Genomic DNA, 26,629 nt, shown 5'->3' with positions numbered 1-26,629 from the left:
ATGGCTGTGACCAGGGGGGCATTCGCCCAGGTTCGCCTGGTGCGCCAGTTGCGACCCTACCTGAATCGGGAGGCTCTCACAACAGTCACCCGGGCCCTTGTGACCTCTAGGCTGGAATACTGCAATGTGCTCTACATGGGGCTGCCCTTGAAGAGCATCCGGCGACTTCAGCTAGTACAGAACGCGGCCGCGCGAGTGATTGTGGGTGCACCTCGGTTCACCCGCATAACACCTATCCTCCGCGAGCTGCGCTGGCTACCTGTCGATCTCCGGATGCGCTTCAAGGTGCTATTAGTCACCCATAAAGCCCTACATGGCAGTGGATCTGGATACTTGAGAGACCGCCTTCTGCCAATTACATCCCTGCGACCAATAAGATCACATAGATTAGGCCTCCTCCGCATTCCATCGGCCAGCCAATGTCGGCTGGCAACTACAAGGAGGAGGGCCTTCTCAGTAGTAGCCCCGACCCTTTGGAACGAGCTCCCCGTAGAGATTCGCACCCTCTCCACCGTCCAGGCCTTCCGCACAGCCCTTAAGAACTGGCTCGCCCGTCAGGCCTGGGGACAAGGATAGTTACCCCTCCCGAATGATGAATGTATGTTGTTTACTATTTTATTATATGTCTCTATCTTAATGTCTGTATTCCCCTTCCCCGATTTTATGTGAGCCGCCCTGAGTCCCCTCAGGGAAAAGGGCGGCCTACAAATACTAATAAAATCTAAAAAATCTAAATCTAAATCCATATTTATTTTCATTTTCTCTTTTTATATATTTTTCTCTTTCCCCTCCCCTTTTTTCTTTTTCTTTTTTCACTTTTCACTTTTTTATATTTTAGTTTGTATTGCTTTTTTATCTTTGTATTTTTAAAGTTAAATAAATTGTGCACTGTTAATATAGCGGGAGGTGAATGGATATTTCTTCTGCATTTGAAATAGTTAATCTCAGTTTAAACAAACAAACAAGAAAGCAAACATGCTGAAATCTTACCACTATTATTGTATGAAGTTGCCCCTTCACAACATATATTCATGTACTTTTTTCTTCTCCTTTTTTGCTTCTCTGGTAAATATTTAATGTATTCATAAGATTAGAAAAAGTATTTGTGATAGTTATATTATTTCCAAAAATGAAGCTAAATTGTTGTTGTTAGTTGCAAAGTCGTATCCAAACCATTGCGAGCCCATGGACAATGTTCCTCCAGGCCCTCCTGTCCTCTACCATCCTCTGGAGTCCATTTAAACTCATGCCTACTGCTTCAGTGATTCCATCCAGCCACCTCATTCTCTGTCGTCCCATTCTTCTTTTGCCTTCAATCTTTCCCAGCATTAGGCTCTTCTCCAGTGAGTCCTTCCTTCTCATTAGGTGGCCAAAATATTTGAGTTTCATCTTCAGGATCTGACCTTCTAAAGAGCAGTCAGGGTTGATCTCTAGGACTGACCGGTTTGATTGCCTTACAGTCCAAGGGACATGTAGGAGTCTTCTCCAGCACCATAGTCCAAAGGCCTCAATTCTTTGGTGCTCAAGTATATGGAGCTAAGTATTCATATTTAACTGTTAAAATGCAGCTCAAAGGATCTAGATCAGGGGCGTCAAACCTGTAGTGTCTCATTGTCATCACATCACATATTGTGACTCCCCCCTTTCTAAACTGGGGGTGGGCGTGGCAAGTGCAAGACGAATCTGGCCCATGGACCATGAGTTTAAAATCCTTAATCTAGATGTGGCTGGTGTCCAAAACTGGTTTAAAGCATTCTGGGACAACAGATATATCCTTGTATTGCAAGGGAAAGTATAGCCCTCCAGATGTTGGAAAATTATGTGTCATTATCCCTGATGCTTGACTATTCTGCTTTTTCTGAGTGTTCTACATTAACAACCTGTGGAATGCTATTGGATTTCATTTAACCACTAATATCTTATCTAAAGAGACTATTAATCTTCATGTTTCATCATAACCAGTCTCTACTAGGCACTAGGCATCATTCCAAGTTGAAACTGATGTACCGTATCTGATTTAGTCAAAAATATTTAAAACTGGGCAATAACACCATATAAAACAGTTTCTCCAGATCTTTCCCTGTTCTACAGGACTACAAAAGAGTAATCACAATAAGATCGACTAACACAACAGAGAAGGCTATCTCTTGGCACATTTGATATTTTAAGATTGATAAAACATAATTTTTTTCTTTTCCTTTTTTGCTTCTGTAGTATTACATGCAATTATTACAAAAAATTAAAAAGAGAAAAAAGAATAATTGCAACATTAAAACATATATTTATAGCTGCAATAAATATATTTGAGTGTTTATAGAAAAAGAAAAGTCAGAAACTAGCTTTGGTATTATGTGTTCTGCTTTGCCAGCAATGGATGAATAGTAGAATTGGCGACACAAAGAAGAATTTCATTTTCCAGAATTTCATTTCCCCCGCCTCTCTATCCTCCTCATTTGATTAAGGACATTGGTATATCATTAGTACTTTGGTATCTAATGGAAACTTGCCAAGGGATATTCAGAAAAGACTGCTTGGTACAGGTGTGCACGTGATACTCAGAGCTAGAACATAATCACAGGGGAACCTTTTTTGTGGGGTGTAGGGTACAATGTTCCTTTCAAGGATGTATTTATCAAGGATAATGAGTAGGTGCTGTAGCCACCAAATGCTCATTAAGTCATTGAGTAGGATGTCTGAGTCAGTTGAATATTATAACTCAGCAGAGTGCCTAATTCACTACCTAGTAATCAGTCATTTTGCTCTGTTTAAATTCTGTAGATATGGTAGCAGCGGAATAATTTCACTCAAACTTGTGGAGGAGGAAAGCAACGAAGAAAGAGATTTACATGGATCTCCCTTTCTCCCCCTCCCTCCAATATTCATTCAGCCCATGGCTCATCTGTTCCAGTTTCATCAAACGGCTTCCTCTGCTGCTGGAGGAAGCATTGGTGCCTTATTTGCTATTCATAAAGAAAGGATTGAGTGTGTACATCAAAGGCCAGATTTCATTATGCCATCCCAGGATGGTGAAATAAGCTAGAAGATTCATAGGGAAGGCATGGTTGTCTTTAATATCACTTCTTTTTTATTATCTGGGGTGGGATCGTATTTCTCTCACCTTTGTCAAAGCTGGAAAGAAGAGATCATAGGGAAGCATCAATAAGCATCATAAAAGCACACAATGTGCTATTTTATTTTCTCAATAGGTAACAGATCCAACCTGACCACAGAAACACTAGCAGAACTAGATCTGGTTAGTAAGATTTGGACTACCTGGAAATACCAGGTCCTGCTTTGTTTGAAGCCAGATGCAATACAGGTAGTCCTCATTTAGTGGCTGTTTGAATTTACAACAGCACTGAAAAAGTCACTTATCACTGTTTTTCACACTTGCAACTATTACAGCATGCCCATGGTCACATGATCAAAATTTGGATGCTTGGCAACTGGTTCCGAGTTATACCAATAGCGCTTAGACTTATATACCACTTCATAGTGCTTTAAAGCTCTCTCTAAGCAGTTTACAGGGTCAGCATATTGCCCCCAACAATCTCATTGTTCCTCATTTTACCTACCTTGGAAGGATGGAAGGCTGAGTCAACTGCCTTGATAGATAAAAAGCTATGTCAAGCGCCTTTCTGCTGTTAGGCACTCTGCACAATATATTTGTGGCTGGGGTGAAATCTGGACCCTGCTATGCATCACCTAATGCCCCAGCTGCCCATGCATATGCAGAAAAATACGTCTTTAGAAGTAAACATACAGTATATAGGATCAAGGTAACTCTATAATCCAGTCTACTGGAGTTTGGTGGCCAATATAGTTAAAAAAAAAACAAGCAAGGAAGAAAACAATCCTCTATATTAAAGGAGCATGAGTGCATTGACTTACTAATTATTCCATGTGTTGTCATCAAATTGTGGACCAACAATGACTGCAATGCAAGAAATTCACAATTTTGGTTTTATCTTTCTGTCCTTATATTTTTCTATTGTAGGAGATCACACAAAGGATAGGACTGCTAATTTAAGTTTCCTGCACAAGGCACTTCCCAGCATCATAGTATCTAACCTGTTGTGTTCAATGGTCCTGTTTTAAAAGAAAGGGTCTCCATGATGTTATTTTTTTTGTCATTTTATTGACATTTATAGGCCGCCCTTTTCCCTAAGGGGACTCAGGGCGGCTTACATTTCATAGGAGGGGAGTGTAAGACAGGACACAAAAGAAATGTGAATAAAGGAAAATAACCAATAAAACACAACATTCATTCGACATTCGGGCGGGGCGAGATTAAGATCTTATCCCCAGGCCTGACGGGATAGCCAGATCTTGAGGGCTGTGCGGAAGGTCTGGACGGTGGTGAGGGTGCGAATCTCCATGGGGAGATCGTTCCAAAGCGTCGGAGCTGCAACCGAGAAGGCTCTCCTCCACGTAGTCGCCAGTCAGCACTGACTGGCGGATGGAATTCGAAGGATGCCTACTCTATGCGATCTGATGGGACGAAGGGAGGTAATTGGCAGAAGGCGGTCTCTCAAATAGTCAGATCCACTACCATGAAGGGCTTTATGAATGGTGAGTAGCACCTTGAAGCGCACCCGGAGATCAACAGGTAGCCAGCGCAGCTCACGGAGGATCGGTGTTATGTGGGCGAACCGCGGTGCGCCCACAATCACTCGCGCGGCTGCATTCTGGACTAGCTGAAGTCGCCGGATGCTCTTCAAGGGCAGCCCCATGTAGAGCACATTGCAGTATTCCAGCCTAGAGATCACAAGGGCTCGAGTGACTGTTGTGAGAGCCTCCCGGTTCAGGTAGGGCCGCAACTGGCGTACCAGGCGAACCTGGGCAAATGCCCCCCTGGTCACAGCTGACAAATGATGGTCAAAAGTCAGCTGTGGGTCCAGGAGGACTCCCAAGTTGCGGACCCTGTCTGAGGGGTATAAATTTTGACCCCCCAGCCTGATTGATGGAACGTTGGCCAAATTGTTGGGAGGGAAACACAACAGCCACTCGGTCTTGTCTGGGTTGAGTACCAGTTCTAGAAGGGATGAAACAAGCAACAACCTGTAACACAAGAGTTTGTCATTGAGAGGTGAAATGAAGGAAACTCTTTTGCTTAGGGTCAGGATGCATATGGTAAATCAAAAATTTCATATAAGAGCATAGATTCGTATTTTTAAAAAAATGAAATTGCTCTCTATTCCATATCTATTAAATGAATCATTTTCTTCCATAGGATATATGATTATTTCTTTCCAGTCATATCATTTTTTTAAAAAAAAACTAGAAAAGCAATTCCAATAATTGTAATCATCTCATTTAGAATTAATAAGCCAACCATTGTATCTTGATTCATGATCAATGGGATGTTAAAGGAACCCTTATTGAGTTTAATAAGTATATAAGTTTCTAGTTAATGAAGTGAAAATTATACCACCAATAACTGTGTAATTACATTCTTATTAATGCATTCAAATGCCTTGCAGTTTAAATGGTGTATAACAAGCTCGTTATAGCAAGATAATTAGATAGCCATTAATTGTTAAAATGCTGATTGACATGTGGTATGGTAATAGATATCTAGCTTGCCACTGCTGTCTTGAAGACTAATTCAGTGCTTTAATTCTGTTATCATTGAGATTTTACAAATATATACATGTAATAATTAATGAGAAGTACTCACAAAAATCTGAGAGTAGGCTTAGCTAGGAAAAAAACAATACCAGCAAAAGTTAGGAGACCTTCTTTCTGATCTTGCCCAAGGTATTATTGTCTTTATCATTATTTATTGTTTGTTTAGATTTATAAAGCTATTTAATTTTGTAAAATTCAAAGTGGTATACCTAATGTTCCTGCCTCCTATCCCATCCCTCCAAACAACATCCTATAAGATGGGTTTGTCAGAGAGATAGTGATTGGCTGAAAGTCACCCATCTGGCTTCTATACCAAATGGAAGATCACAGCTTCTAGTCTAGCCTCTTAACTACTGTACTCAACTGGGTCTCTAAATTCTCTGATCATATCCAAAATTATTAATGTTTGCTTCATTGTTAGTTCAGAAAGAGGCTGCTAATATGTTGCAAGCATAATTTAATGTTGAGCTTCAGCTTTCTTGAAAATTTGCTCCTTCATATATTTTATATATATATTTAAGACAAGGGATGCGGTGGCTCAATGGCTAAGATGCTGAGCTTGTCGATCAGAAAGGTTGGCAATTCAGCGGTTCGAATCCCAAGTGCCACGTAACAGAGTCACGTTACTTGTTCCAGCTTCTGTAACCTAGCAGTTCGAAAGCAAATAAAAATGCAAGTAGAAAAATAGGAACTAACTTTGGTGGGAAAATAATAGTGTTCCATGCACTTTCGGCATTTAGTCATGCTGGCCACATGACCATGGAGACATCTTCAGACAGTGCTGGCTCTTTGGCTTTGAAATGGAGATGAGCCCCACCCCTTAGAGTTGGGAACGACTAGCACATATGTGCGAGGGGAACCTTTACCTATATTTAAGACATAGGGAGCTATCTCTATACTTGCTGGAATATGCTGGTCTGCATGGCACTGAGTTCTTCTACCCAGTTACCTCTTCTCAGATAAATGACCAACATCCTCAAACAAAGTAAAAATTTGGATTAATCATGGCATCATAAAGATGAGCATAATTTAGTCATTTTTGTTTCTTCCAATTAACTGCAGAATTGTCCCCTAGGATGTCTTCAATTAAAATGATAATGGACAGGTGATTGGTACTCATTAGGGCTGTCTAAGGCAATCCCATTTGCCTTCATGAAGCATTCTGTTCTGTAGAGACAACATTGCTTCATTAAGGTGCAGAAATGATGCTCTTTGTTAAGGTACTTCAGGTCATTCCAATCATCTTCTCTTTCATTTCCAGTAGCCAATAGAGCTTATGCAGAATCCCTTTCTAGTTACTGAAAGTGGCATAAGAGGCCACAGAAGCCATATAAAGCTGAACAATGCCTATTTCTAGTTTCTTAATATTTCTTTTCAGGGGAAAGCATTCAAAACACACTAAAGAAAATCTTTGTTCCAACCTTTTGGGAGACTGTCTATTGAAGGACCTGGAGCAGGGATCCAGAGCTTATTGGGGAAATACCAGGTGCAGAAGAAACACGAGTCCAAAGAGCTTGGGAGATTATAAATAGGTTAAATTATCCCTTTTTCCTGACTCCCTGAAGTACAAGAGGAAGGAAAAGGAAAGAGAGGACTGGCAAGATTAGGTTATTATAGCCTATCCCAATAAAATGCAGTTTTAGTCTTCCTGTGGAATCTGTTTCCTGATCTGGTCTATTTTGAAGCCTAACCACAAATGGCTTAATGTTCCTCTTCAATCTAGGATCATTTAATGCAGGGGTGTCAAACTCGGACTGTATCAGGGTTGTGTTGAGGACTGTATCAGGGTTGTGTTTGCTAGCAGAAGCACCGCAGACTGGTCCTTCGCTGTTTCCAGGATGGCCCCGCGGGCCAGATCTAAGCACCCCATGGACCAGATGTGGCATGCAGGCCTTGAGTTTAACACCTCTTGGCATATTCCCATACTGCAGGCATGATGTGTTTGGAGAAAATATAGTATGAGATAATCACTATGATAGAGGGGATGGGCTCCCTCTTCCTTCTTAAGCCAGCATAAAAAGACTCTCCCCCCTCCATTTTTTTGAAAGAGCTGATTAGGGTCAATCAATCAGAATATAGCTGGAAGAGACCTTGGAGGTCTTATAGTCCAACCCTCTGTTCAAGCTGCAGAGCCTATACCATCTCAAATGGGTGGCTGGCTAGTCTTTTCTTAAAAACCTCCAGTGATGGTGCAGCTTCTTTGGTTTGGCTCCTAAGTGTCATGAGTTGAAGTGAGTTGCCCTTATGGACCACATGTTCTTAGAAAGGGCGAGTTCCAGAGGTGCATTCAGTAGGTTCTGGAGAGTGGGTAACGGATATTTTTAGTAGTTCGGAGGACCAGTAAATACCACCTCTGACTGCCTCCGCCCACATCTATTCGCTGCCTCCTGAGTCCCAGCTGATCGGGAAGAAATGGGGATTTTGCAGTAACCTTCTCCTGGAGTGGGGTGGGGTGGGAACGGAGATTTTAAAGTATCCTTCCCCTGCCACTCCCATCAAGCCACGCTAACAGAACCAGTAGTAAAAATTTTTGAATCCTACCACTGGTGAGTTCCTCCTATTTTTCGTAGCTTTATGCCCTTCAGTGGTAGTTTTTTGGTTCTATGGGGAGGAAGGTTCCTCTGAAACAGAGGGGGAATTGCTTGGGGAGGTTTTATGTAGAAAGATTTGGTGAAAAATACTATCTACTTTCACTAGCAGTGGCCTCCAATTGAATGACAGAATGACAGAAATAATTGTCCCGTGAATAAAGAGCACCTTTTCTTGATAATTCTATGTGCTTGTGGGGAACAGATTTAGAAGACAATCTGCCATTTTCATTTTATTTCACTCCTCACATTCTCTCACACACACATGCACACTAGCACATGCATCCATCTACCAATATCTGTCACTTTTCCTGATCTGCTTTATTTTACTTACTGCTATTTTAATTTGGATTACTTGTGGCAAGCCAACAGGCAACCCAGCTCCAAAACGATTTGCTTATTGCTTCTGTTACCCATCTGGGAGCTTGGCAGAAATCAGATTAAGCTTGTTTGCGTGTTAAATGTTCAGGAAAAATGACTTGCTCTAATAAGGTGAGCACAAGAAAATGTGCTTACCAGAGCAAACAACCCTTCAGCCAGCTTAAAATGCAAAAGCAAATGAATCTCCACTGTCTTGGGGTGGGGTGTGTGTGTGTGGAGAGCTTTCTGCTGCCCCTGTGCTGCCTCTTCCCACACTGCACCGCACTCCCCCCAACCCACCACCTATCATCAACAACAACAACAAAGCAGAAAGGATTTTTTAAAAATCCTTCTAGCAAAATGCCAGCGGTTTAAATTAAATTTAAAGCAGTTTAATTGCCTAATTGCTCAGCTATTTTGTGCAGTTTATTAACAGAAGCAATACTTCGGCAGCCATGCCAGCATAGCAGAAAATTGGCATTTGAGCCAGCGGGAATTAAAGAAGCGGAGTGCGGAACTAAAACAAAGAGAAAAAGAGAGGGAAAACGAGTCTGCCTTGAACCTAGTGAAGCAGACATTTGAGGCTTTTGTTTCATTTTATTTTTTTTATCTCCTTCCCTAATCTGTCACCGATGGATCAAGAAAACTGTTGGACTTTTTCAAAACGCATGACTGACACCAGCTCATCTCCACCTTCTCTTGCCTTTGGAAGAAAAACTGGGGTCCCCCTCCCCCTCTTTCCTTTTGCTAAGAAAGAAGCGCAGAATGCATTTAGAAGAGAGAAAGAAAATGTGTTCCTTGCCAATAATATTGGCAACTTTGAAAAGAGCTAATTTGATGGCATTTTTCAGGATAAGCGCTGCCACTAAATGTGTGTGTATCCAAACAGAACCAGCAAATCACCCATATAAATAAATGCACGTATTTACTGAAGAGAAGAGATTAATATTCATCTATAATATTCCTCGCTCTTCCTGACCTCATTTCCCTGTCATCAGAAGCAAGAAAGGGGAATGAAAGGCATCTTGCATAATAAATAACCCAATATTTATTTCCTGCAAAGTACCATTTTTAACCAGAAATGCCATCATGCAAGATGTTAAGAACTCTAACAGCTGAAATGAGTGTTCAGGCTGCTTCGGGGATTTACTTGCCTCTTGATTTACAGGAGATATAAAGGGAGGTTTGAAATTCGATTTGCAATAGCAGCATTCTAAATGCTTTTCTCAGGAATACTATGTTGACATCACACCCACACTGTTTTGTTAGTTTGCAAAATATGCAGCTTGGAGTTGCCTGGTTGTCGGCAAACGAGGCAGCACCTGCTATCAGCCCCTACCACACTACAATCTGCTGCAACTGCAGAGTAAACAAAGGGTAAAGCCAAACTGCTTTCCCTCCACAGTGATCTCACCTGCTGCTGTTTGCAAAGCGAGGGTGGAAAGTGAGTAGTGTCACAGACTCAGTTTCCCTAGTGAAGAACAAACCATAAGCAAATTTTCTATATCACGGGCAGTGGTGGATTTCACATTTGGTTACCACCTGTTTGCTGCGCGCCATGCCCAGTCTCAAAAACATGCCTAAATTGGATGGCATAGAGCAGGGGCAGATGGGCAGTTGGGCAGACCACGATTTCCGCTACCAGTTCAGGTGAACTGGTGCAAACTGGCTGAATACCACCTCTGATCACGGGTGTCAAACTCACTGTGTTATTTTGCCTTACGTGACATTTCATGATGTTTCACCCCTCATGGAGCTGGGGTGGGCATGGCCTGTGCATGATACATCCAGCCCATGTGCCACCCAGTTTGACACCAGAGGATGCCAATAGCCTTGTTTGAAGAGTTTCCTGAGACATGAGCTTTTTAGCAAGTTTTGATGCTGGGCCAATGTGGATGGTGGGCCTCATTGATTGCTTCACCAATAGCTAACTGAAGTAATCAATACCAGCAAAAATGTTTGGACTTATGATCTAATTCAGGGGATCCCAAGCCCTGAAACTGGGCCACAAGAGAAATGGGCAAGAATGCATGCATGCAAAACTCCATTCGTGCGAGTGGAGGGTGCGTGCGGGTGCCGCTCACACAAATGCCGCTCACACAAAAGTGCAGGTGCCTGCCCCTCATACACCCCACCCAACTGTGGGCTTTATTTATTTTTACCACCAGTTTGCCATGCGTGCATGCTTGCTTCACACGCACATCTTCTGTGCATGAGCCTGGGCTTCCGTGTATGCATTTTGCTTGTGTGTGTGTGTGCCTTCCGCGCATGTGCCTAGCCTGAAAAATGTGGCTAAATAGAACATCATAAAGCTGTGGTGAGTGGGCAGGCCCATCAGCAATCTCCACTACCAGTTCGCCCGAACTGGTCCGAATCGTCTGAATACTACCTCTGATCCCTTCCCCCCACAGGGCAGGAACACTGAGGTGGAAAGGTTGGGGACTGTTGATCTAGTTGGAACTAAATAAGTGATGGCATTTAAGTAATGAGGGAGAGTGAAAAATTTGTCTTCCACAGGACCTTTTCTAGACCATTTTCTTTTAGGGTGATTTCCTTGAACACGTCATGTCAGTTTTGCAAGAACTGAGTTTACTAGACTGAAAACCAAAACTCTGCATCACACTTCTGTTCCTTTTGCAAGACAACCAGGGGAACAGGCATTTATAGCAAAGGGATTTGTTGTACGAAGCAAGGTCAAAGCTTAGGCAGCATACTGAAGCCAGGTTTTTATGACTGGAGATTAATCAATTTAACTATTATACAAACTTGTTTTCTTTTTGTATTGAAAAAAAAATTGACCAAAGGAAATCCTGGGCATTTCAAAGTCTTATAGAAAGATATTTCCTTTCCTTTCCTTTCCCTTCCCTTCCCTTTCCTCCCCTGCCTTCCCTCCCTTCCCTCCCTTTCCCTTTCCCTTCCCTTCCTTTCCCTTACTTTCCTTTCTCTTCCTTCCCTTCCCTTCCCTTCCCTTCCTTTCATTTCCTTTCCTGTTGTTCAGATTATTCAAAAAAGGAGGACTCGGTATCTATTGGGTTGGCAGAATAAGATGGATGTGCAGCCTCAGTAAGAGACTACGTGACATTTTTCTAGGACTGTTTTCCGTCATTTTGGTTTCCTAGCAAATTGCAGAGCCAGTCATGTAAGAAGCTGCCAGGTCAGGCCAGAGCATGGACTACATGAGTCATTATTTCCATTTTTATCTCCATTTCACATGTTTTACTTCTATGGCTTTAAACTCCACGCAGAAAGTATTGATCATGGAGTTGCAAATTTACCTGTTTTGTTTTTCATTTGGGCAAAGCACATTGTTATCATAGCACATACACAGTGCAAAATAATATCTAGGTACCTTGCTGTTGCTTTGGCACATAGTCATCAGAGACTACTCCTATAGTGAAAATCAGCTTATTCAGAGGAAGCTAAATTATTTTTGACCACTGGGCAAAGAAATGACACAGAGTTGTCTTTAGGAAAGACATGGACCTCATTTCCTCCTTCTGTTTTCATCATGATTAGAATTTCAGGAAACAGAGCAAGAATGCATGTCAGGGTTCCACCTTCTCCATCATCATCTTCATCCAAATCCCAAAACCTTTGCGAAGGGGAAGCTATGCTATTGATGCAGACTCTTTGCCTCCTGTAAAATCCTTTCCTTCCATGATGCTCTATTAGAGGAGAAGAAAAAACAGGCTCCATGCTGTACATGTTCATTTGGTAACCCATTCAGAGTTGAGTAGGAGAGTGATGGAGTGGATAAAACTAGTTGCACAGCCAGAACAGACACTCCCATCTCAATATTTCTTATGGGATTGTATAGCTGTGGTATCAAAGGAGCATCACAACAGTTGTGATTGAAATGCTATGCTGATGGACATTTGTTGGAGCAAATGCAATGTGTGCATGGCTTCTGTCTACTCTCTACATGCACCCAAATGGGACATACAGAGTATTTGAGTATATATGACCATTATTAGAAGTTTGGATCTCGTTCACATACAATTTGTGCAAAGGATCTCTCTTGTAGCATGCATGAACCCAGATAATGGAGACAAAACCAGTAGGAATGATCAACAAAATCCTATTCCTTCACCCTATAGGTTCTGGTTCACCCATACCTACTGGTTTTGTCTCCATTATCTGCATTCATGCATACTACAAGAGAGATCATTTGCACAAATTGTATGTGAACGAGATCCAAACTTCATTTCACATGGGAGTTAATGTTTGCATGCCCTTGAATCTTCAAGTGATCATATCAGAAAATAATTTTGGCCAACCCTTCCACCATATGACCACAAAGAGGGGGCCTGTGCCTGTATCACCACGTGTAAATAGTCCCTCTTGTGAGGGATGAGAAGCTAATGATCCATCCTTGTGTCAATATGTATATAGGACTTCTCACAATTGCCAAATCTGTGGCTGATAAGCTTGTTTCTTGCAAGTTTTTAATAAACGAAGAGCATCTTTAGTCCTCACAGCAGCCCCCGGTTGAGCTAATGTTTGATGAGAATGTTTTCAATCTCACATAGCAGCTATCTTGACATTTATCTCAACCTCTCCTGAAAGCAGTAGGAAAACAAGATGAGTGGTTACCAAGCAACCAAGAAGTGCTTCCCCAGTCTTCAGCTTTAACTGATAAGGAGCAGGAGGAAGGACCATGGCGGAAGAGCTTAACTCCGATTGGGATTGCCTTGGCTCCTGGGAAAGTGTCCTTGTAGCCCAGTTTTAGCATCATTACTGGCTGCAATTAGTTATTTAAAAAGAGTGGTTAATAATTATGGACTGAGAATCCCATCTTGGTCCTTCTTAAATCTGTGTTTTATAGAACTAAATGCATCACCCCAGTATGCATCAAACTAAAGCTGATACTTAGAGAGAGACTGCTAGTATGTTATTATGGGCTAATTTGTGCTAGCAGCTGCATATGCAAATTGGTTCACTTTTGAATCCTAATTAGGGTCACTGCACATGCAGCAGACTTGATTTGTAGTCATGGCAATTTCATGGACAATTCAGCAACAAAATAAGACACAATATTTGGAGAGTTGGGGGGGATGGAGAGGATTAGATACATTTTCAGGGAAGATATGGTATGCATTTCAAAGAATACACAGTGTAGTTCTGCACCTGGCTCAGCATTGGAATCTTCAGCTTGGAAGAGCATGGAGAAACCATATGATCATATATTGTGCATTGATAAGCTACCTATTGATTGCCTGTGGTGTACCCTCCTACTATTCTGTAGCCCTTGGTAGGACCAGAAAGTTCGCACAAAGCCCTACCTCTCTGAAATGTGTATGATCCACAAATCATATTCAATATATTATAATTCTGTTATACCTTTCTTCCCTATTCTTTTATTTCACCAAAAGGATTCTTCTGATGCCACCTCTCCGACAGCCCTGGAGATCATCTTTTTGTTTGGATCTTCAGGGCTGCCACAGTAGGTATGGTGGGAAACTGGGAGGGGGTGTTGATGGAGTTTTGGGACATCAAGCCATAATAACATTCCTTTCTCCAAGAGGACATTCAGCCTGATTCTGGAGTGGCATGACTGAGAGTCATCTCCAGTTGGGACAGTGCATTGATTGGACCATGTGATGGACATTTGGGTGCAGAGGAAGGGACTTGGGCTTTCTTTTGGGTGGGGACAACATGGAAGCTTTCAGATTCAGGTTTTCTCAGATATGCCAATATGACATCTCTAATAAAATGGAACTTTAAGGAATTTCTAGCCTTGGAGTCTTATTGCATTGTGGATGTTACTTGGAACCCTGACACTCTTAGTATTAAAGAAAAGGAAAATATAGGACAGGAGACATACTTTTTTTTTTGAGACCACTAAGGAAAGGAGGAAGTCTGCTGGTCTTGTCACCTTTCTGTGAGAGAAAAATGCAACATGGAGGTGTAGAGTTGGGAAATGCATCTAAGGATGCATTCCAGCCATGGCAGAAGCACTAGGATTCAAATCTTTCCTGAGAATGCTATCATGAGCTATCATAACAAGGACCCCTGGTGATGCAATGGTTAGAATGCCTGGAGTTCGGGCCTGATAGGGCTCAAGTTTGACTCGGCCTTCCATCCTTCTGAAGCTGGTAAAATGTGGACCCAGACTTTTGTAGGCAATAATGCTCTACATTGTAAGTAATTCAGATAATGCTGTAAAGCACTATGGGGTGGTTTATAACCCTAAAATTTTATGCTATGCTATTGGATTGTAAACAGCCTTATGAGAATACCAGTAATGTGTCCTGCTGGAGATAAGGGTTATTCTACATATTTGGTAGGATTTTTGAGGAATATCTCAAAATGAATACAACTGTTATGAACAAAGCTTGATATATACATATATACCTATATACACAGACAGAACACATTAAAGACAGTAGATTCTCTCAAGCTAGGCTTGATTCTTGATGTTTTCATGAACCTCTGTGGAATTGTCTTGGCTACTCAATGATTCTGACTAGGACATACCTTAGTTTTCATTGCTTTTCTGGATTGCTTGGCTAGACTTGCAGAAGTTTCACAGATGCTGATACAGCTTATCTAAATTATGAACTTTGCTGAAAACAAAAAAGAAGCTTCACAAAATATGGTTGTTTGCCCACTACCAGTGAGAAGGTGAAAATGACCTGAGGTTTAAACTCATGGTTTCTTTCATCCTATTGTACTTACCTGAATGAATGAATACTTAATAGCACTGAAACCATGTAGCTATTGTATCCTTATATAGTAACCTTATCTTCCCCGAGAACTGCTGGTTTCTGCCTCAGAATTCACATGCACAATCACATGGAAATGGTTTCCCACAGATAATTTGGGCTTTGCAGTTTAGGCTTCCAAATAATTTTCCTTCCTAGCCCTGGTTAGCTCTGAGGCATGCTGAATTATTTGGAGTTTAGCCAGGGTTGGCTCAGGGCTGCCACCTGCTGTGGACCTTTGTGTGTCTGTGTGTGTGTGTGTGTGTGTGTGTGTTATGTCAAAGCACCTGGTATGCCCAAATATGGGAGGGAGCATACTGCTTTCCTTTTTGCCTGATAAGGGAGGAGAGCTTATGGCTTAGTGGCTAATGCAACTGCCTAACATATAAAAAGAGCCCAGATTCAAATCCCAGTAAGGGTATGGCTAGCTGATGAGAGCTAAATAGCTTGCTATAGATCTATACTAATCTCCCTTTATTTATCTATCAGCACAAATGTAATATATATCTAATAGAAAACAGTAAAAAAAAGCCTGGCAAAAAAAAATGATGACCCTAATTCCACAGTTATATTACAAACTCTGTGTTATATCAGAGAGAAGCTGAAATGAAATACTAGGCTCAGAGGAATCAAGGGACAATGAGCCTTCTATTTCAATATTCTTATTTATTTTACTTTGTTTCTTGAATTAATATCCCACTTTTTCACTTATTACAATAATAAAATTAAATACAAAATATGAAAAAAGACAGTAAAACTCAATACATTTGAAACCCAAATTAAAATCAATATTATTAAAATCAATTTGCAGGAACAGCTGTGCCCCAGAAGTCTTTTTCTCTGCTTCTCATGGTGCTGGTACTTCCTAGGCTCCTTTCCTGGGCCCAATCAGTCAACCTTCTTTAACTAGCAGCATCTGTAAAGTATCTCCTTTAACACCCTGCCTGACCAGATAGAATGCGTTGATAAAATTTGTACAAAATGGTTTACTCATGTAACCTGGTCCCAGGCCATAAAGGGCTGTAAAGATGATAGCCAACATCTTGAATTGTACCTGGAAGCAAACTGGCACATGGTGCAGCTCACACAGCAGAGGTGTTAGATGTGCAATCTTCATAACATCCAAGACTTTGCCTGTAGCCACATTCTGCACCAGCTACAGCTTCCAGATACTATTCAATGGTAGCCTCGTGTAGAGCACAATGCACTAGGCCAGTGATGTCCAGACCTTTTTTGGCTGCCATGCCAAAAGTGGGACGAGCACATGGGGGATCATGCACTGGCACGCCACCCCCATAATGCTATGCGTGCGATGCCCCCCCACTTTTGCCATGATTGTTTTGCCTTCCCCAGGCTCCAGAGGCTTTCTAGAAGCCCAGGGAGAGTGAAAACAGCCTCCCTGCTTCTCTGAAGCTTTCAGTGGGCAAAAAATGGCCTCAAAAGAAGGCCGGGCAACATCTCGAGTGCCCTGACAAATGGCTCCATGTGCCACCTGTGGCACACGTGCCATAGGTTCGCCATCATGGCACTAGTCCATATGGGGGATGACCAGGGCCTGAGTGACTGAGAGAGTGACTTTTTCTTTTCTTTTCTGTAGGCTGTATTAGCTTTGATTGGATTCATTGACATCTTTAATAACATTATTATTTTTAAAATAATAAAGTGATTGCTGAATGCCTAAATAGGGTAGAGTTCTCACTTTTTGTTTTTGAATGGCACTTGCCCATCTGAAGGATTGCCTTTTCCACCTTGAGCCTGGTCGATGATAGCAATAGCAATAGCATAGATTTATATACCACTTCACAATGCTTTCCAGCATCCTCTAAGTGGTTTACATAGTCAGCATATTGCCCACAACAATCTGAGTCTTCATTTTGCCTACCTTGGAAGATTGAAAGACTGAGTCAACCTTGAGCCTGGTGAGATTCGAACTGCTAAATTTCAGTCATCTGGCAGTCAGCAGAAGTACCCTGCATTATTGCACTCTAACCACTGGCTCTGATTCAGAACATTTGACCCTTCTCACCAAATCTTTAACAGATGAATCTAAAACTTTCACAGGTCTCCTTTGTACATCCAATATAGGAAAATTATCCAAGTCACAATTCTGGTTTGTTATTTGCATCATCTTTTAATTACTAAAACATCACCCACTTTCATTTGTAAATTCTTCCTTTTTGAACATCTAGGTCGGTTCAGAGACTGCAATTCTCATTGCTTTCATTGCAAGTCTTTTAGTGGCTCCTAATACTGATTCTTAAAATAAGAAGAAACGGAGGGAAATACGTCTAATTAATTGTGGCGCTTATAATGGGCATGAACATTTTGCGGTTCAACATACAATGGGAACCCAAACTTTTTTTGAGTCTGCTTGGGTGACCTTGGCTATCATAGTAACCATTGTGTGGTTACATTGTGTGGACCCAGATTGTTGGGGGCAATATGCTGACTCTCTGTAAACCGCTTAGAGAGGCCTGAAAGGCCTATGAAGCGGTATATAAGTCTACTGCTATTGCTATATGTAAGCAACATTTTGTTTCGCCTGGTCTAGGATTTAATATGTCATGTGAGCCAGCTTTATAATGTACCAAAAGGGAAAACTAAGATTACTGAAGGATTTTATTTAGTTTAGGAGCGAACAACTAAACTACATGAGTTTAGCACTGCTTCATTTCCTCCAGCAAATTGACCGAATCTTAGCAATGGTTGATGGCAACAAAATTGAAAGTTCTTCCAAAATCCATACGCCTTCCATTGCAGATTTTATATGAGTGTGTTTGGGTGTGAATCCCTGAGTGGTTAGATGTTTGAGCAGTCTCTCCCCAGACTAATCCATTCCATGTATGCCAGACTGCAGTACCCATTATAATCAGACATTATGACTATCGGAATGAGTTGAGGTGATGAAACATGTAGGCCAGCACATCTAGATTGAACCAAGACAACAAGGTAAAAAAACAAATAGCACAATCTCTTATTTGGATAGCTCCAGTGGATAAGCTGGATAGGCTGGGAATTGTATCAAATTCTCTTGTCTTGCGGATTGAACTATACTTGTTTGAACCTGATACAGTCATTTCACTAATCTATATATTTAACAAAATGATAGAGTTGGAAGGGACGTTGGAGGTCTTCAAGTCTAACCTCCTACCCAAGCAGGAGACCCTATACTATTACAGACAAGTGGCTGTCCAGTCTATTCTTAAAGGCCTACAGTGGTGGAGCACCCACAATTTCTAAAGTTAAGCCATTCCACTGGTTAATTGTTCTCACTGATGTGAATTTTTTCCTTAGTTCTAGGTTGCTTCACTCCTTGATTAGTTTCTACCCATTGTTTCTTGCCTTGCTCTCTGGTACTTTGGGAAAAAAAGACTGACCCCTACTTCTTTGCAGCAGCCCCTCAAATATTGGAATACTGCTATCATGTCATCCCTAGTCCTTCTATATAGATGCAGTTCCATTAAGGACTACATGTTGATTGTGGTTTGTCAGCCAGTTACAAATCCACCTGGTGGTGATGTTGTCTATCCTACATTTTTTAGATTACCAAGAAGTAGATTGTAGTCTATGTTGTCAAATGTCTTACTGAAATACAAGTATACTATGTCCATAGCATTTCACTGGTCCATTAATTTATTCACTTTATCAAATAATGAAATAATATTTGTTTGGCATGATTTGTTTTTGACAAACTCATGTTGGTTTCTGGTTACAACTTTGCTTGCTTCTAGTTGTTCACAGATCTGTTGCTTGATTATCTTTTCCAGGATCTTCCCAAGTATTGATGTCAAGCTCTGTTGTTTCCTGGATCTGTTTTCTTCTTCTTCATTTTTTGGAGATGGGAACCATATCACTATCTGTATAGAGTAAGGGGGATGATCTTGATGGGCATTTCTAAGAGGTATCACCTAAAGGTGGTTGAAACATTTTTAAGTCCCAAGAAACAAGATAACATTTGGAAGTTGCTCAGACAGATAACACGTGATCCTCACTAGATAGATCAACCCCGGCAATCAACTTTATAGAAACTATAATTGTTATTGAGAATGGTTGTAGCAGAATCTTCCTAGTCTCATATTAAAAATGAATCATTTGCCTGGGTTACTTCCAAATATTATGCTTCCACCAAAGCTGAAGACATCAGCAAGCTCTTTAGGATTAGGTCAAGGGTCCACCTAGTCAAGCACATTCAATCGGTAGTGCGTATTGTCAAGAAATTCACAATAGGGGCAGGAGAACATACATCTCCAAGCTGCTAAGATTGATAAACACTGCTATACAGTAAGGGACCAATAAAGCTGTCCTGTCATTGGGCAGGGTTAGTGACCTGTCTTTGCAGCAGATGATGAGAAGTGTTGGAAGGCAGACATGGCTGGCCTGCTGCTGTTATATGTGAACTTTCCTTTCTGATTTCCTCTGTTGGAACAGAGAGCTCTCTGTGTCACGTGGTACAAGCTCAAGACTGGACTGCAATAGAAGCTTTACAGGCTTTCTTAGCTGAGCATTCAGAAGCTTGCCATTCCAATTCAATTGGAAGTCTTCTTCTTAAAGAAGGACACTATCAGAAATTAAATTGCTTTGATACAGGAGTATTTATTTTAAGATCCATTGCTTGCTGCATTATCTTCAATGTATAGACATTTTAGCAGGAACCAAATCTCTTTCATAATCCAGAGTATCATTTTAACTATCTGATGCTTTCTTTATTTTAATTATAGTGGGAATTATTAAAAACCCTAGGAAATAGCATTAATATCGACATTTTCTCTTTCAATAAAATGAACAGTTATTACTGGTTCTAAAGCCATAGTGTTTGTCTGTTTCCCATTAATTGGTGAGGCTCAGCATCATATATACACATATAATCAATTGCACTGCCACTGTAATACACTGTATGTATTCTGTATTCTGATCTTTTGTGCTTTAGACTTCTCAACCTCCTCTTTTTCAAGATCTCATCTATTCCATCCATCCATAAATTTCTTACTCTCAGCCATTCACACCTCCTTCTTATATTTATTTTGCAATTTGATTCTCATTCATTCTCCCTATATGGCCAAATCTCTTCAATATCTTTCATACTGGTCATTTAATTTCATATACAATTCATATTTATTTGGCACCCATTTATTCTTGTCTCTGCCTTTTCTTTTATTACATATTTCTTAAGAATCATATTCCCCTGTATTCAACTTACTTTTATCTTTCACCTGACATACCCAATTTTCATTTCTATGTAAAACAGTAGGTAGAGGAATGCTACATGGCTGTTTATTATTCTTTCAAAAATATTCATTCCTTACAATACATTAATAGCACTTACTTTTTGCCAGAAATTGCATGTTTTAAAATTTTCTATCCGTTTCCTCAATATTTAGAGATCATTGTACCAAGATCAAGAAATTTATTTTCTAGTTTTTCAATATTTCGAAGACATGATGAAAGCTGCTTAATTTCACAACACAAAGACAGACTCAACCATAGTTTCAACATGGAAATTGGGAGCATCATAGATCAAGTTAAACCAAAAACACAAAGGAATTACCAGAAGCTTGGCACTCAAGACAAATCAGCTATCAACAGGTATATAGAGATAAACTACATTTACACACAATTCAAAGGAGGCAATGAAAAAGCTAAGAAGGAAGCAAAAAGATCAGAACACACCCTGTTCAGCAGCCAATACCCAGATAAGCAGGAATTAGCAACAGAAAAACAATTAAGCATAAAACAATACTAATTCAAGGAATTACTAAGAAGAAAAGCATACCACAAGTTACACTGACAAGTAAGCTACAGTACATAAACAGGGAACAAACCGCACACTCACTAGCACAGGTGATGTTACCTAGTCAGGCAATGAAACATATACAAGCAAAAGCAAATAAATATGATGAGAGAGCAACAAGGACTCCATAATGTAGAAAGTAGTAGCATATATTAACTTGAAAGGGGACTTATAAGTAATTGTAATCAGTGATGCCATCAAATTAAGCATACAAAAATCATGTGGTATAAATGTCACTAGACACAAATTTTATCAGGTACAGTATTATGTGTTATCTTATTTCATCAGGTAAGATTAGATGGTAAAATATTTATGGTATTTTATCAAACTGTAAATAGGTTAAAGAAACCCAGTGTGTAAATATATTTTTGTGTGAGGCAGAGGATTTTCATCGGGCTCCTCAGGCAGTGTGAGCAGCTCAGAGGGATCTAAGCAGAAGTTACACCAGTGGAGAAAAAGGTAGTTCAAACTCAATGAATGTACTGCCTCTGGTAGAGATGTGCCTGGAAAATGATATAGTTAGGGAAAAAACCTGTTAGAACTGTGATGCTGTGGAATATTAGTAGCACTATAGATTTGTTAGCTTTGATCATATCTATTAGGTGGCAACAGATGTGATTCATAACAAGTTGCAGAATCTTTTGAAAAGTGTTTCTTGGGACAATGGGCCCAGAAAGGATGGATGTGATGGACTGACTCGCTGTTTCTTTTCTGTTAGAAAGGATATGATTTAAATCAGGGGTGAAATCCAGAAGATTCTGACAGGTTCTGGAGAACCAGTAGTGGAAATTTTGAGTAGTTCGCAGAACTGGCAAATGCCACCTCTGGCTGGCCCCAGAGTGGGGTGGGAATGGAGATTTTGCAGTATCCTTCCCCTGCCACGCCCACCAAGCTACGCTCACCAAGTCACACCCACAGAACCGATAGTAAAAAAAATTGAATTTCTTCACTAATTTAAATACTAATGAATTTGTGAATTTTGTTGAAAGCATGTTGCAGAGCAATGGAAATATATTAGGGAGTGGTGATGTATACTTTAATATTTGTATGAATAGAGAGAGACAGTCTTAAAAAATGAATCCCCCCTCTGGTTTAGCCAAATCCTTGAGATGAAAATATACCATGTGGCCAATTTCAATTAAAGGGCAAATTTCTATGTTTTGCAAGTTGTCTATTTGTTAATGGGATATTAATAAAATGAGAAATTATTACTGGTCCCAGAACCAATTTCGTTGTATTTAAATACAATGACAATAAAGATTATACTTATAAATATCTACCACAGAATGGTATTTCCACAGAAAACAGGGGTGACTATTCAGTGATACTGAAGAACTTTCTGAAGAACATCTTAGTGTAACTTAACAACATTTTATTTTATAGGCAGGAAGGATGGGGTGATTTTGTCACGGTAGGCCTCAATAAGAAATATGCCATTTGTATTGTTACACAGCACTCATTATTAAGGAATCAAAAACATCAAGGGTGAACATTATTTCTATGAATTCTGTCACATCCTGTATAAATTTACCCATGGTTGCCACTACCACCGTTCAAAAATGTTCCAAAGTAGATACACAGAAAACAAAATGTGGTTCTCTATTTTTTAATCCACAGTTCAAATGGATGTTTGGCAGTTTCTGTTTTTTTGTTTTGTTGCTTAAATTAAACAAACCACCAAAAATTATGGACTTTTCTTGGCAGTAAGGAATTCCTACCTCATTTGTTCAACATAATAACCAGTCAAGATTACAAAGGACTACTGACAACTGCAATGAATAAAGACCAACAAGTAGACAGTAATTATATTTTTCGGTAATTCTTTTTTCCTTTCTTTTCTGTACTTTTTCCTTTTCCTTTTTATTATTTTAGTTTTTTTCAGTTTGTATAAATTTTTACTGTACTAATTTTTTTACATTTTAAAATGACTATTTTTAAAAAAATTTACAAGGAAGCACTCCCCAAGATTAAATAATATGGCCCTAAAACGATGATGCTTTAATGAGAGGGAGGATTTTGTGAAATAATTTGCTGCTAAAGTATTTGAACAGAAACTAGTCTTGGCTTACTATGCATACAAGTTGTGGGGAGCCTTGTAATCATTTTAGAGAGCAAGTAATGAAAATGATACCTCATGATTTTCTCATAAGCTTGGTGAGTGTGAGTCTATGTTGCTGATGAGGTTGACATCCAATGCAATAAGTTACAATAGCATCACTCTAGGTGGTTCAGCATTATCTCATTTATGGGTAAAATGCAATCACATTAGTGCCTTTCATATCCTCTGTACAATGGCTGATGTATATAGGAAATTGTGAGAATCTGAATACTTAGTGTGCATTGTGGGGGCTGAAAAGCAAATATGCAATTAGGGTTTGGATTGTTTTGCTGCCATCAATGACACACACACAAGCACACAGACACCTAGACATAAGCATAGACATATATATGCTTATGTGTGTGTGTGTATATATATACACATCACCTTCGTTATTTTTATAAATAACTCAAGGCAGTGAACTGCCTAATTCGCCTTCCTCTTTCTATTTTCTCCACAACAACAATTCTGTGAGAAGGATTGGACTGAGAGACAATGACTGGCCCAAAATTACCCAGACAGCTTTTAAATTTAACTTATAGTTGCCTTCTCAGCTACTTTGTAGAGGACTTCGACTTCAGCCTATGAGGTTTTGTGAAACAGCAGAACCGAGATCTTTGTTCCAGATTTTAAAAAATACCCCAAAGTCAAGATTATTGTTATCATCTGCCAATGCAAACCAGATGACATGTTGGTGACTGATGCTTCCTTGAAGCAATTTGCAGCTCCTGGGCCCTTTGAATGTGTGAGATGCTCTTTTGAATGGCTGAACAAATGCTACAAGCCTCTGCTACAAATCGTATATTGCAATTTTACCAAATTGTGAACAGGAACAAGTAATACTCACTGGGTCATCTGCAAATAAAGATTTTGGGAACATACACTACTATTTTTGTGCTCCTTGATTACAACTATCCTTTACTTTATTGTGGCCTAAAATGAAGCTTGACAGCCAACTTCCAGTGATAACTATGGATATTTATCTTTGATCAGTTTTGATTTCAGCAATAATACTATTGATGGAATGTTTGCTCACCAGGATATAATAGGGCTTGCCATAAATTACCATGATTAAATTGTATTGCCCTTGTTATAGGTATGTTATGCAGTAACAACACATAGGAAGTGCCCACCATTTGATATTCTACAATTTCAATAAAAACATACAGTGCAATTTGTTGAAGCTTCTGGTAATGTCTGCTGTAAAGGGAAATGTTTTAAAATGGTGTCCAGGGAAAAGGACTAATGCACATCTAAGCTCTTCCCGAGCTAGAATGCCAATGTTTCAGTTCTTTAAGATTCTTTTTTTTTTGAATTAGTGGGTCATATTGCAGGGACATTTTAGGGCCATCCTTTGCTATCTAAGATAAGTTGGTTCATGTTTTCTGAGAGGCTGGCATAGGTTCTGCTTCTTGAAGCAAAATTCCACCTCTTGTTTTCCTTAGTCATTTCAAAACATGCATCTGAAGTTAATGTGTTCCAGCTGTGCAGATATTGTAGCTCTACTAGTCCTACATGGAATGGGAAGATACAGGGCTTTTTTAATTGAATTATAAAATTGGAAATGTTTCTGGGGAAAGCTGCTCTCAGTGCATTGCTGGATCTTAGGGTCTTAGTCATCACCAAAAAGATGATGTGCCTCAGCCTCTTTAAACATGACTGTGAAACTCATTTTGGAAATTTTATATTCCTATATATTTTCTCTGTTAATTTTATTACTACTATTCTACTAGAGCAAAAAAAAAGCATCTTCTCATTTCCTTTGTTTTAAGGAAATTGGCCATCAAAAAGAGACGTGGTGGTGCAGTAGTTAAAATCCAGTATTGCAGGCTAACTCTGCTCACTGCCAGGAGTTCGATCCTGACTGACTCAAGGTTGACTCAGCCTTGTATCCTTCCAAGGTTGGTAAAATGAGGACTCAGATTGTTGGAGGCAATATGCTAACTCTGTAAACTGTAAACTGTAGAGAGTGCTATAAAGCATTGTATAAAAGTTTAAGTGCTATTGGTATTGTTATCTTCATTTTAGAAAACGACACATCTACCGTCACATTTTCCTCCTTCTTGTTTGTCTATCCTTAAATTTCCTTCCCTGCTTTCCCATTGTAATTCCAGTGCATCCTGACTTTACTGGATCTTTGCTGCAGTACTCAAGACATTCATTCTTCCAGATGGAGCTCATCTAAGTTTGACTTTTAAATGATCACAAGTATACATTGTTTAAAATTATTTATACTCATGTTACATGCCTGTGATTTGGGTCCAACCCTCTTCCAAGTCAGGGTTAAGCGCTCAATCTCTTGATTGCTAAATTTTATCAGGATGTTACTTCTGTCATTATTTCTATGATTTCCACTCCTTTGTTTGCCTTGTCTTATCGATTCAAAATTTAGCACTATATGAGAATTTATTGAAAGCCTTTCTACATTGCCTTTTTTTTCTGAGTACATTTTCAATTTTATGCCTGTGCTATTGACTAGCAGGAACATTTTAGAGTTCTTTAAGATAAAAAGACGATTTTCATTGATGTCACATATTCATCTGCGTAATAAGTATGGTGTAATCTCTTGCTCGAGTGTGTGTGTGTGTGTAGAGGGGGCTGAGCTTAGAGTTCTTCTACAACAAGAAGCTGGGCAGATTTTACCTTTCCCAGAAGCTTTATCTGACCACTTCCAAGAGAATGCAATCAGTTTAGCGAGATTCTTGTCAATAGGCATGCAACAATAAAGAAGTAACCTTGATCAGCTCATGGTGTTATTCTGGTTCTGTGTGTGACAATATCACTCTTTCACTTCTTGCTCCAACTTTTTGATAACGAATATATTATGCATGTTGGTTTGCTGATAGGATTTTTCCAAACCTCCTCTTAAGTCTGGATGCTCTGATAAGATCCTTACCTAAAGATGTTCTTCCTTCATTGTGCCTTTTAAAATTTCTCCTACAATCTTGCTTACACATCTTATTCATTCAATGGGTTTACAATGCCAGGAGCAGCCCAGACGCTTCATGCTTTTGTAGAACTGAAGAAGGTTGTCCAAAATGTCCATGAATCAGTGGATATTGTTTTCTAAAATAGCTCAGAGTTTATATTTCAGCAAAACATCTATGAAAAATGCCTGCCATCGCTGACCTAGGATAGTACCATTTTACTTTCAGAAAAATTGACCTTTACAGGTTTATGAAGGATATAACCCACTTCCCTGAAAGCCAGGTTTAGCTGTATTTTCTGCCATTGAAATAGTGAAGTCACATGCTCATAACTCTTTATATGACCATCTGTACCCCATGAATCAGAGCCTCAGTCACAAATTTCAAATAGCACGCTGGATGCCTGGGGAATTCTGGGAGTTGAAGTCCACGTCTTAAAGCTGCCAAGGCTGAGAATCACTGCTCTGGAGCACAGTAAAAAATAGGCAGTCTTTCTGAATAAAATCCCAGCCACATTCCAGATTAGAAAAGTC

The sequence above is a fragment of the Thamnophis elegans genome, chromosome 2 (assembly GCF_009769535.1).
Source record: "Thamnophis elegans isolate rThaEle1 chromosome 2, rThaEle1.pri, whole genome shotgun sequence".
Classification (NCBI taxonomy): domain Eukaryota; kingdom Metazoa; phylum Chordata; class Lepidosauria; order Squamata; family Colubridae; genus Thamnophis; species Thamnophis elegans.
This window is presented reverse-complemented; position numbering follows the sequence as displayed.